Source organism: Centroberyx affinis, unplaced genomic scaffold, assembly GCF_046629955.1.
Source record: "Centroberyx affinis isolate AG114_WGS23_722 - 3 ecotype Tasmania unplaced genomic scaffold, CSIRO-AGI_Caff_v1 ptg001082l_1, whole genome shotgun sequence".
Lineage (NCBI taxonomy): Eukaryota > Metazoa > Chordata > Actinopteri > Beryciformes > Berycidae > Centroberyx > Centroberyx affinis.
In genome coordinates, this window is record NW_027279629.1 from 54,964 (window position 1) to 67,726 (window position 12,763).

Sequence of the window (12,763 nt, forward strand, 5' to 3'; positions counted from 1 at the left end):
CGTCAACTCAAAGGATGTGGTGTTGACCAGGTCAGGATCTCTAATAATGCTTTCAAATGGGATTAAGCTGTGGTAAGTATTCTCTTCAGACATTTTCAATTACTCTTGACTTGACACTAGTCTTGACACTAGTCTAGATAGTTTGGTCTAGTCTCATCTGCCAGTCTAGTCTAACTAGTGTAGTCAAGTTTGTCTTATTTTAGGATTAAGTTTAAATTAGCATTTATTTTCTTTTAATCAATTTTAGCTCTGTGTATAGCTTAGTTTAGGTTAGTTAGCATAGTGTAGCTTACTTTACCGTAGCTTAGTCTAGACAGACAGATTGAATCGAGTGTAGACACTAGTCTAGATAGTCCAGTCTCTAGCTAATTTATTGGATTTTTAACTTAGTTTAAGTTTGTTAGAGTATTGTAGTTCATTTTAGACTAGTCCAGATATATAGTCTAGACTATCTAGATGTCTAGATAGTTTAGTCTTATCTGCCTAGTCTAGTCTAGCTAGTGTATTTAGTCTAGATCTAGTCTAGATCATCTAAATTGTCTAGTCTAGACACTAGTCTAGATAGTCTTGATGCTAAGAGCGATAATCAGTATTTGTTTCTGTGAACTGTTCAAAACGTTTGCAGCCATTTTGGCAGCGTCTTCATGCACAAAATCACTCCACAAGCTGTCATACTCGTATCATAATATGTATGAGGTTGAAACATGACTATCAAACTTGGAACACACATCCGCAAACATGAACTCTAATCAACAACTGAAAAGCCACATGCACGTTTGTGCACAGCGTGCGGCAATGTTACGACACAAACTGCAAACTTGCGTAGATTTGTTGGTTGTGAAGTACTTGTAAATGTGCAACACGTTTTAGAAACATGAAAATATTTGACAACAAATGCGTTTTAAAGTTGTGAGCTATAATCACTATTTCCTTTGATGAATAATTGAAAATGTTTGCCACCGTTTTTGGCAATATCTAATGTACTGAAACAAGAAACTCCCCAAATATGTTGTACTTGTATTATAAGATGTGTGAGGTTGTAACACCACTGGCAAGCTTACTTTGCAAGTAATGTTACGAGAAAGCTATGATCAAAAAATGAATATTTAATGTTGAATATACCTCTTTAAAAGAATCAACCGGTTCAAAGAACAGACAGCGCTTCATAGTTTGAACTGTGAGGCGTAACGTGAAGTGGAACAACATTTTCACCTTGCTGTTTCATCATCTTGTACATGTGTATCGGAGGACGCTATTCTTCCAGCCATATGGATGCCTTAATATTCCAAACTTTTGTAACGTGTTGCCGAATGGAATTTACATTTCAAATTCTGCATGTTCATTTTTTTCACAACAATTTTTTGCACACTTGCAACTATTTTATGAGCATCTGCAGAATTAGCAGGAAGGTAAGCAGTCACCTGTCTTATCTGACCACCTCTCTGACTAACCTGTCTAACTACTTGTCTGAGCCATCTACCTCTCTAACAAATCACCTGTCTAACTTCCCACATGTCTAACATACCACATGTCTAACTGACCACCTGTCTAGCTGACTAATCTGTTTAACAAATCACCTGTCTAACTAACTGAGCTGTCTAGCTACCTGTCTAACAAATCACATCTAACAGCTTATCTGTCTCACAAACTACCTGTCTAACAAATCACCCGTCTACCTGGCCACCTGTCTGACTGAGCTGTCAAACTAATCACCCGTCTACCTGGCCACCTGTCTGACCTATATCATTACCTGTCTAACTAACCTAACTGTCTAACAAATCACTTGTCTATCTGACCACTTGTCTAACTGATTGAGCTGTCTACTACTTGTCTAACTGACCACCTGTCTAGCTGACTAATCTGTCCAACAAATCACCTGTCTAACTGACCACCTGTCTAACTGAGCTGTCTAACTGACTGAGCTGTCTACCTGTCTAACGAATCACCTGTCTAACTGACCACCTGTCTAACTGAGCTGTCTAACTGACTGAGCTGTCTACCTGTCTAACTAACCACCTATCTAACTGAGCTGTCTGTCTAACGAATCACATCTAATTGACTAATCTGTCTCACAAACTACCTCTCTAACAAATCACCTGTCTAACTGACCACATGTCTGACTGAGCTGTCAAACTAATCACCCATCTAACTGGCCACCTGTCTGGCCTATATAATTACCTGTCTAACTAACCAACTGTCTAACAAATCACCTGTCTAACTGACTGAGCTGTCTAAGTACCTGTCTAACTAGTCACCGGTCTGTGTGATAAAGATTCCTGCTAATTCTGCAAGATGTTGTAGAAGACCAAAGGAAATTTCAGAGAACATTGCAAATCTGCGGAAGAGGATTAGGGCCACATGTGAAACATTTATTTGAGGTCTGAGCTCAACGTCAGGACAAAGTCAGAATTCTGACCTTAAACTCAGAATTCTGACTTTGTCAATATTCTGACTTTTTTCTGAGAACTCAAATTTTCCACATGTGACCCTAATCCTCTTCTGTACAAATCCGTCAACTCAAAGGATGTGGTGTTGACCAGGTCAGGATCTCTAATATTGCTTTCAGTTGATGGGATTAAGCTGTGGGAGATGGTAAGTATTCCCTTCATACATTTTCAATTACTCTTGACTTGACACTAGTACTAGTCTAGATAGTTTAGTCTAGTCTCATCTGCCAAGTCTAGTCTAGCTAGGGCAGTCAAGTTTGGTTTAGTTTAGGATTACCTTTAAATTAGCATTTATTTTCTTTTAATCAATTTTAGCTCTGTGTATAGCTTAGTTTAGGTTAGTTAGCATAGTGTATCTTAGTTTACCGTAGCTTAGTCTAGACAGACAGATTTGAATCGAGTGTAGACACTAGTCTAGATAGTCCAGTCTCTAGCTAATTTATTGGATTTTTAACTTAGTTTAAGTTTGTTAGAGTATTGTAGTTCATTTTAGACTAGTCCAGATATATAGTCTAGACTATCTAGATGTCTAGATAGTTTAGTCTTATCTGCCTAGTCTAGTCTAGCTAGTGTATTTAGTCTAGATCTAGTCTAGATCATCTAGATTGTCTAGTCTAGACACTAGTCTAGATAGTCTTGATGCTAAGAGCGATAATCAATATTTCTTTCTGTGAATTGTTCAAAACGTTTGCAGCCATTTTGGCAGCGTCTTCATGCACAAAATCACTCCACAAGCTGTCATACTCGTATCATAATATGTATGAGGTTGAAACATGACTATCAAACTTGGAACACACATCCGCAACTGTGAACTCTAATCAACAACTGAAAAGCCACATGCACGTTTGTGCACAGCGTGCGGCAATGTTACGACACAAACTGCAAACTTGCGTAGATTTGTTGGTTGTGAAGTACTTGTAAATGTGCAACACGTTTTAGAAACATGAAAATATTTGACAACAAATGCGTTTTAAAGTTGTGAGCTATAATCAATATTTCCTTTGATGAATAATTGAAAATGTTTGCCACCGTTTTTGGCAATATCTAATGTACTGAAACAAGAAACTCCCCAAATATGTTGTACTTGTATTATAAGATGTGTGAGGTTGTAACACCACTGGCAAGATTACTTTGCAAGTAATGTTACGAGAAAGCTATGATCAAAAAATGAATATGTAATGTTGAATATACCTCTTTAAAAGAATCAACCGGTTCAAAGAACAGACAGCGCTTCATAGTTTGAACTGTGAGGCGTAACGTGAAGTGGAACAACATTTTCACCTTGCTGTTTCATCATCTTGTACATGTGTATCGGAGGACGCTATTCTTCCAGCCATATGGATGCCTTAATATTCCAAACTTTTGTAACGTGTTGCCGAATGGAATTTACATTTCAAATTCTGCATGTTCATTTTTTTCACAACAATTTTTTGCACACTTGCAACTATTTTATGAGCATCTGCAGAATTAGCAGGAAGGTAAGCAGTCACCTGTCTTATCTGACCACCTCTCTGACTAACCTGTCTAACTACTTGTCTGAGCCATCTACCTGTCTAATGAGTCACCTGTCTAACTGACCACATGTCTGACTGAGCTGTCAAACTAATCACCCATCTAACTGGCCACCTGTCTGGCCTATATAATTACCTGTCTAACTAACCAACTGCCTAACAAATCACCTGTCTAACTGACTGAGCTGTCTAAGTACCTGTCTAACTAGTCACCGGTCTGTGTGATAAAGATTCCTGCTAATTCTGCAAGATGTTGTAGAAGACCAAAGGAAATTTCAGAGAACATTGCAAATCTGCGGAAGAGGATTAGGGCCACATGTGAAACATTTATTTCAGGTCTGAGCTCAAAGTCAGGACAAAGTCAGAATTCTGACCTTAAACTCAGAATTCTGACTTTGTCAATATTCTGACTTTTTTCTGAGAACTCAAATTTTCCACATATGGCCCTAATCCTCTTCTGTACAAATCCGTCAACTCAAAGGATGTGGTGTTGACCAGGTCAGGATCTCTAATATTGCTTTCAGTTGATGGGATTAAGCTGTGGGAGATGGTAAGTATTCTCTTCATACATTTTCAATTACTCTTGACTTGACACTAGTACTAGTCTAGATAGTTTAGTCTAGTCTCATCTGCCAAGTCTAGTCTAGCTAGGGCAGTCAAGTTTGGTTTAGTTTAGGATTACCTTTAAATTAGCATTTATTTTCTTTTAATCAATTTTAGCTCTGTGTATAGCTTAGTTTAGGTTAGTTAGCATAGTGTATCTTAGTTTACCGTAGCTTAGTCTTGACAGACAGATTGAATCGAGTGTAGACACTAGTCTAGATAGTCCAGTCTCTAGCTAATTTATTGGATTTTTAACTTAGTTTAAGTTTGTTAGAGTATTGTAGTTCATTTTAGACTAGTCCAGATATATAGTCTAGACTATCTAGATGTCTAGATAGTTTAGTCTTATCTGCCTAGTCTAGTCTAGCTAGTGTATTTAGTCTAGATCTAGTCTAGATCATCTAGATTGTCTAGTCTAGACACTAGTCTAGATAGTCTTGATGCTAAGAGCGATAATCAATATTTCTTTCTGTGAATTGTTCAAAACGTTTGCAGCCATTTTGGCAGCGTCTTCATGCACAAAATCACTCCACAAGCTGTCATACTCGTATCATAATATGTATGAGGTTGAAACATGACTATCAAACTTGGAACACACATCCGCAAACGTGAACTCTAATCAACAACTGAAAAGCCACATGCACGTTTGTGCACAGCGTGCGGCAATGTTACGACACAAACTGCAAACTTGCGTAGATTTGTTGGTTGTGAAGTACTTGTAAATGTGCAACACGTTTTAGAAACATGAAAATATTTGACAACAAATGCGTTTTAAAGTTGTGAGCTATAATCACTATTTCCTTTGATGAATAATTGAAAATGTTTGCCACTGTTTTTGGCAATATCTAGTGTACTGAAACAAGAAACTCCCCAAATATGTTGTACTTGTATTATAAGATGTGTGAGGTTGTAACACCACTGGCAAGCTTACTTTGCAAGTAACGTTACGAGAAAGCTATGATCAAAAAATGAATATTTAATGTTGAATATACCTCTTTAAAAGAATCAACCGGTTCAAAGAACAGACAGCGCTTCATAGTTTGAACTGTGAGGCGTAACGTGAAGTGGAACAACATTTTCACCTTGCTGTTTCATCATCTTGTACATGTGTATCGGAGGACGCTATTCTTCCAGCCATATGGATGCCTTAATATTCCAAACTTTTGTAACGTGTGGCCGAATGGAATTTACATTTCAAATTCTGCATGTTCATTTTTTTCACAACAATTTTTTGCACACTTGCAACTATTTTATGAGCATCTGCAGAATTAGCAGGAAGGTAAGCAGTCACCTGTCTTATCTGACCACCTCTCTGACTAACCTGTCTAACTACTTGTCTGAGCCATCTACCTGTCTAATGAATCACCTGTCTAACTGACCACCTGTCTAGCTACCTGTTTAATGAATCACGTCTAACAAACAACCTCTCTAACAAATCACCTGTCTAACTTCCCACATGTCTAACTGACCACCTGTCTAGCTGACTAATCTGTCTAACAAATCACCTGTCTAACTAACTGAGCTGTCTAGCTACCTGTCTAACGAATCACATCTAACAGCTTATCTGTCTCACAAACTACCTGTCTAACAAATCCCCCGTCTACCTGGCCACCTGTCTGACCTATATCATTACCTGTCTAACTAACCTGTCTAACAAATCACTTGTCTATCTGACCACTTGCCTAATTGATTGAGCTGTCTACTACTTGTCTAACTGACCACCTGTCTAGCTGACTAATCTGTCCAACAAATCACCTGTCTAACTGACCACCTGTCTAACTGAGCTGTCTAACTGACTGAGCTTTCTACCTGTCTAACGAATCACCTATCTAACTTCCCACATGTCTAACTGACCACCTGTCTAACTACCTGTCTAATGAATCAGGTCTAACTGACTAACCTGTTTAACTATCTGTCTAACTAATCACTTGTCTAACTGAGCTGTCTATCTGTCTAACGAATCACATCTAATTGACTAATCTGTCTCACAAACTACCTCTCTAACAAATCACCTGTCTAACTGACCACGTCTGACTGAGCTGTCAAATTAATCACCCGTCTACCTGGCCACCTGTCTGACCTATATCATTACCTGTCTAACTAACCTGTCTAACAAATCACTTGTCTAACTGACCACCTGTCTAGCTGACTAATCTGTCCAGCAAATCACCTGTGTAACTGACCACCTGTCTAACTGAGCTGTCTAACTGACTGAGCTGTCTACCTGTCTAACGAATTACCTGTCTAACTGACCACCTGTCTGACTGAGCTGTCTAACTAATCACCTGTCTAACTAATCACCTGTCTAATTGACCATTGGTCTAACTGACCGCCTGTCTACCTACCTGTCTAATGAATCATGTCTGACTAACCTGTCCAACTATCTGTCTAACTAATCACTTGTCTAACTAACCACCTATCTAACTGAGCTGTCTAACGAATCACGTCTAATTGACTAATCTGTCTCACAAACTACCTCTCTAACAAATCACCTGTCTAACTGACCACGTCTGACTGAGCTGTCAAACTAATCACCCTTCTAACTGGCCACCTGTCTGGTCTATATAATTACCTGTCTAACTAACCAACTGTCTAACAAATCACCTGTCTAACTGACTGAGCTGTCTAAGTACCTGTCTACCTAGTCACCGGTCTGTGTGATAAAGATTCCTGCTAATTCTGCAAGATGTTGTAGAAGACCAAAGTAAATTTCAGAGAACATTGCAAAGCTACGGAAGAGGATTAGGGCCACATGTGAAACATTTATTTGAGGTTTGAGCTCAAAGTCAGGACAAAGTCACAATTCTGACCTTAAACTCAGAATTCTGACTTTAATGTCAGAATTATGACTTTCTTCTAAGAGCGCAAATTTTTCACATGTGGCCCTAATCCTCTTCCGTACAAATCCGTCAACTCAAGGGATGTGGTGTTGACCAGGTCAGGATCTCTAATATTGCTTTCAGTTGATGGGATTAAGCTGTGGGAGATGGTAAGTATTCTCTTCAGACATTTTCAATTACTCTTGACTTGACACTAGTACTAGTCTAGATAGTTTAGTCTAGTCTCATCTGCCAAGCCTAGTCTAGCTAGGGCAGTCAAGTTTGGCTTAGTTTAGGATTAACTTTAAATTAGCATTTATTTTCTTTTAATCAATTTTAGCTCTGTGTATATCTTAGTTTAGGTTAGTTAGCATAGTGTATCTTAGTTTACCGTAGCTTAGTCTTGAAAGACAGATTGAATCGAGTGTAGACACTAGTCTAGCTAGTCCAGTCTCGCTAGTGGTGACTGAAGGTAGTGTGGGGTTACAGTCCTACTGTGAGCCTCGTTATCAACTTTAGCTTCAAAGTTACAATGGATTGTTTCAGAAATACATGTAATACACTTAAGCTTTTTCTCTCATGAAACACCAAGCCAACAACTTCCTTCTCTTTGCCCTCAGCCTCATCGCCTGGAGATAAACATTCCTGCTAATTCTGCAAGATGTTCTAGAAGACCAAAGGAAATTTCAGAGAACATTGCAACTCTGCGGAAGAGGATTAGGGCCACATGTGAAAGATTTATTTGAGATCTGAGCTCAAAGTCAGGACAAAGTCTGACTTTGTCAGTATTCTGACTTTTTTCTGAGAATTCAAATTTGTCACATGTGACCCTAATCCTCTTCTGCACCTGTCTAACTGACCACCTGTCTGACTGAGCTATCTAACTAGTCACCGGTCTAACTAATCACCTGGGGTAGCAGAGATCATTAACAGTGCAACCACCCCGTCTGTGACCAAGTGGTTTCTCCTGAATCCCGATCCGTTACGAGTCCTCTGCTCCTGCATGATGCTTTCGGATTAGGTCATGTATGCACTGATCTCTGCCGAACTGCTCAGGTGTGTTCTCACGGGCTCAGGGGCTAGCAAGAGTCCTCAAAGAATGCGCCGCAGACCTGGCCAGTCTTTTCAGCCTCTTCCAACTCCTTTTCTCTCGTGGCATGTTCCCTGAACAATGGAAAACTGCCAGAGTGATCCCAATCCATAAAAGGTACTCAAAATCAGATCCATCAAAGTACCGTCCCATATCCCTGCTCACTGTCATCAGCAAAGTGATGGAATCCGCTTCTCTTTACCCTCAGCCTCATCACCTGGAGATAAACATTCCTGCTAATTCTGCAAGATGTTCTAGAAGACCAAAGGAAATTTCAGAGAACATTGCAACTCTGCGGAAGAGGATTAGGGCCACACGTGAAACATTTATTTGAATTTTATTTACCACATGTGGCCCTAATCCTCTTCCGTACAAATCCGTCAACTCAAAGGATGTGGTGTTGACCAAGTCAGGATCTCTAATAATGCTTTCAATTGATAGGATTAAGATGTGGGAGATGGTAAGTATTCTCTTCAGACATTTTCATTTACTCTTGACTCGACACTAGTCTAGATAGTTTAGTCTAGTCTCATCTGCCAGTCTAGTCTAACTAGTGTAGTCAAGTTTGGCTTAGTTTAGGATTAAGTTTAAATTAGCATTTATTTTCTTTTAATCAATTTTAGCTCTGTGTATAGCTTAGTTTAGGTTAGTTAGCATAGTGTAGTTTAGTTTACCGTAGCTTAGTCTAGACAGACAGATTGAATAGAGTGTAGACACTAGTCTAGATAGTCCAGTCTCTAGCTAATTTATTGGATTTTTAACTTAGTTTAAGTTTGTTAGAGTATTGTAGTTCATTTTAGACTAGTCCAGATGTATAGTCTAGACTATCTAGATGTCTAGATAGTTTAGTCTTATCTGCCTAGTCTAGTCTAGCTAGTGTATTTAGTCTAGATCTAGTCTAGATCATCTAGATTGTCTAGTCTAGACACTAGTCTAGATAGTCTTGATGCTAAGAGTGATAATCAATATTTCTTTCCGTGAATTGTTCAAAACGTTTGCAGCCATTTTGGCAGCGTCTTCATGCACAAAATCACTCCACAAGCTGTCATACTCGTATCATAATATGTATGAGGTTGAAACATGACTATCAAACTTGGAACACACATCCGCAAACGTGAACTCTAATCAACAACTGAAAAGCCACAAGCACGTTTGTGCACAGCGTGCGGCAATGTTACGACACAAACTGCAAACTTGCGTAGATTTGTTGGTTGTGAAGTACTTGTAAATGTGCAACATGTTTTAGAAACATGAAAATATTTGACAACAAATGCATTTTAAAGTTGTGAGCTATAATCACTATTTCCTTTGATGAATAATTGAAAATGTTTGCCACCGTTTTTGGCAATATCTAGTGTACTGAAACAAGAAACTCCCAAAATATGTTGTACTTGTATTATAAGATGTGTGAGGTTGTAACACCACTGGCAAGCTTACTTTGCAAGTGATGTTACGAGAAAGCTATGATCAAAAAATGAATATGTAATGTTGAATATACCTCTTTAAAAGAATCAACCGGTTCAAAGAACAGACAGCGCTTCATAGTTTGAACTGTGAGGCGTAACGTGAAGTGGAACAACATTTTCACCTTGCTGTTTCATCATCTTGTACATGTGTATCGGAGGACGCTATTCTTCCAGTCATATGGATGCGTTAATATTCCAAACTTTTGTAACGTGTTGCCGAATGGAATTTACATTTCAAATTCTGCATGTTCATTTTTTTCGCAACAATTTTTTGCACACTTGCAACTATTTTATGAGCATCTGCAGAATTAGCAGGAAGGTAAGCAGTCACCTGTCTTATCTGACCACCTCTCTGACTAACCTGTCTAACTACTTGTCTGAGCCATCTACCTCTCTAATGAATCACCTGTCTAACTGACCACCTGTCTAACTACCTGTCTAATGAATCACGTCTAACAAATCACCTGTCTGACAAATCACCTGTCTAACTTCCCACATGTCTAACATACCACATGTCTAACTGAGCTGTCTAGCTACCTGTCTAACAAATCACCTGTGTAACTGACCACATGTCTGACTGAGCTGTCAAACTAATCACCCGTCTACCTGGCCACCTGTCTGATCTATATCATTACCTGTCTACTAACTAACTAACTTAACTGTCTAACAAATCACTTGTCTATCTGACCACTTGTCTAACTGATTGAGCTGTCTACTACTTGTCTAACTGACCACCTGTCTGACTGTGCTGTCTAACTAATCACCTGTCTAACTTACTAACCTGTCTAACAATTCACCTGTCTAATATACCACATGTCTAACTGACCACCTGTCTAGCTGACTAATCTGTCTAACAAATCACCTGTCTAACTGACCACATGTCTGACTGAGCTGTCAAACTAATCACCCGTCTACCTGGCCACCTGTCTGACCTATATCTTTACCTGTCTAACTAACCTGTCTAACAATTCACTTGTCTATCTGACCACCTGTCTGACTGATTGAGCTGTCTACTACTTGTCTAACTGACCACCTGTCTAGCTGACTAATCGGTCCAACAAATCACCTGTCTAACTGGCCACCTGTCTGATCTATATCATTACCTGTCTAACTAACCTAACTGTCTAACAAATCACTTGTCTATCTGACCACCTGTCTAGTTGATTAATCTGTCCAACAAATCACCTGTCTAACAGACCACCTGTCTAACTGAGCTGTCTACCTGTCTAACGAATCACCTGTCTAACTGACCACCTGTCTGACTGAGCTGTCTAACTAATCACCTGTCTAACTGACCACCTGTCTAACTGACTAACCTGTCTAATGAATCACCTGTCTAACTGACCACCTGTCTACCTACCTGTCCAATGAATCATGTCTGACTAACCTGTCCAACTATCTGTCTAACTAATCACTTGTCTAACTAACCACCTATCTAACTGAGCTGTCTGTCTAACGAATCACGTCTAATTGACAAATCTGTCTCACAAACTACCTCTCTAACAAATCACCTGTCTAACTGACCACATGTCTGACTGAGCTGTCAAACTAATCACCCGTCTAACTGGCCACCTGTCTGGCCTATATAATTACCTGTCTAACTAACCAACTGTCTGACAAATCACCTGTCTAACTGACTGAGCTGTCTAAGTACCTGTCTAACTAGTCACTGGTCTGTGTGATAAAGATTCCTGCTAATTCTGCATGATGTTGTAGAAGACCAAAGGAAATTTCAGACAACATTGCAAAGCTACGGAAGAGGATTAGGGCCACATGTGAAACATTTATTTGAGGTTTGAGCTCAACGTCAGGACAAAGACAAAGTGTGGCCCTAATCCTCTTCCGTACAAATCCAACTCAAGGGATGTGGTGTTGACCAGATCAGGATCTCTAATATTGCTTTCAATTGATGGGATTAAGCTGTGGGAGATGGTAAGTATTCTCTTCAGACATTTTCAATTACTCTTGACTTGACACTAGTACTAGTCTAGATAGTTTAGTCTAATCTCATCTGCCAAGTCTAGTCTAGCTAGGGCAGTCAAGTTTGGCTTAGTTTAGGATTAACTTTAAATTAGCATTTATTTTCTTTTAATCAATTTTAGCTCTGTGTATATCTTAGTTTAGGTTAGTTAGCATAGTGTATCTTAGTTTACCGTAGCTTAGTCTTGACAGACAGATTGAATCGAGTGTAGACACTAGTCTAGATAGTCCAGTCTCGCTAGTGGTGCCTGAAGGTAGTGTGGGGTTACAGTCCTACTGTGAGCCTCATTATCAGCTTTAGCTTCAAAGTTACAATGGATTGTTTCAGAAATACATGTAATACACTTAAGCTTTTTCTCTCATGAAACACCAAGCCAACAACTTCCTTCTCTTTGCCCTCAGCCTCATCACCTGGAGATAAACATTCCTGCTAATTCTGCAAGATGTTCTAGAAGACCAAAGGAAACTTTCAGAGAACACTGCAACTCTGCAGAAGAGGATTAGGGCCACATGTGAAACATTTATATGAGGTCTGAGCTCAGAGTCAGGACAAAGTCAGAATTCTGACCTTACACTCAGAATTCTGACTTTGTCAGTATTCTGAATTTCTGAGAATTCAAATTTGTCACATGTGGCCCTAATCCTTTTCTGCACCTGTCTAACTGACCACCTGTCTGACTGAGCTGTCTAACTAGTCACCGGTCTAACTAATCACCTGGGGTAGCAGAGATCATTAATAGTGCGACCACCCCGTCCGTGACCAAGTGGTTTCTCCTGAAACCCGATCCGTTACGAGTCCTCTGCTCCTGCATGATGCTTTCGGATTAGGTCATGTATCCACTGATCT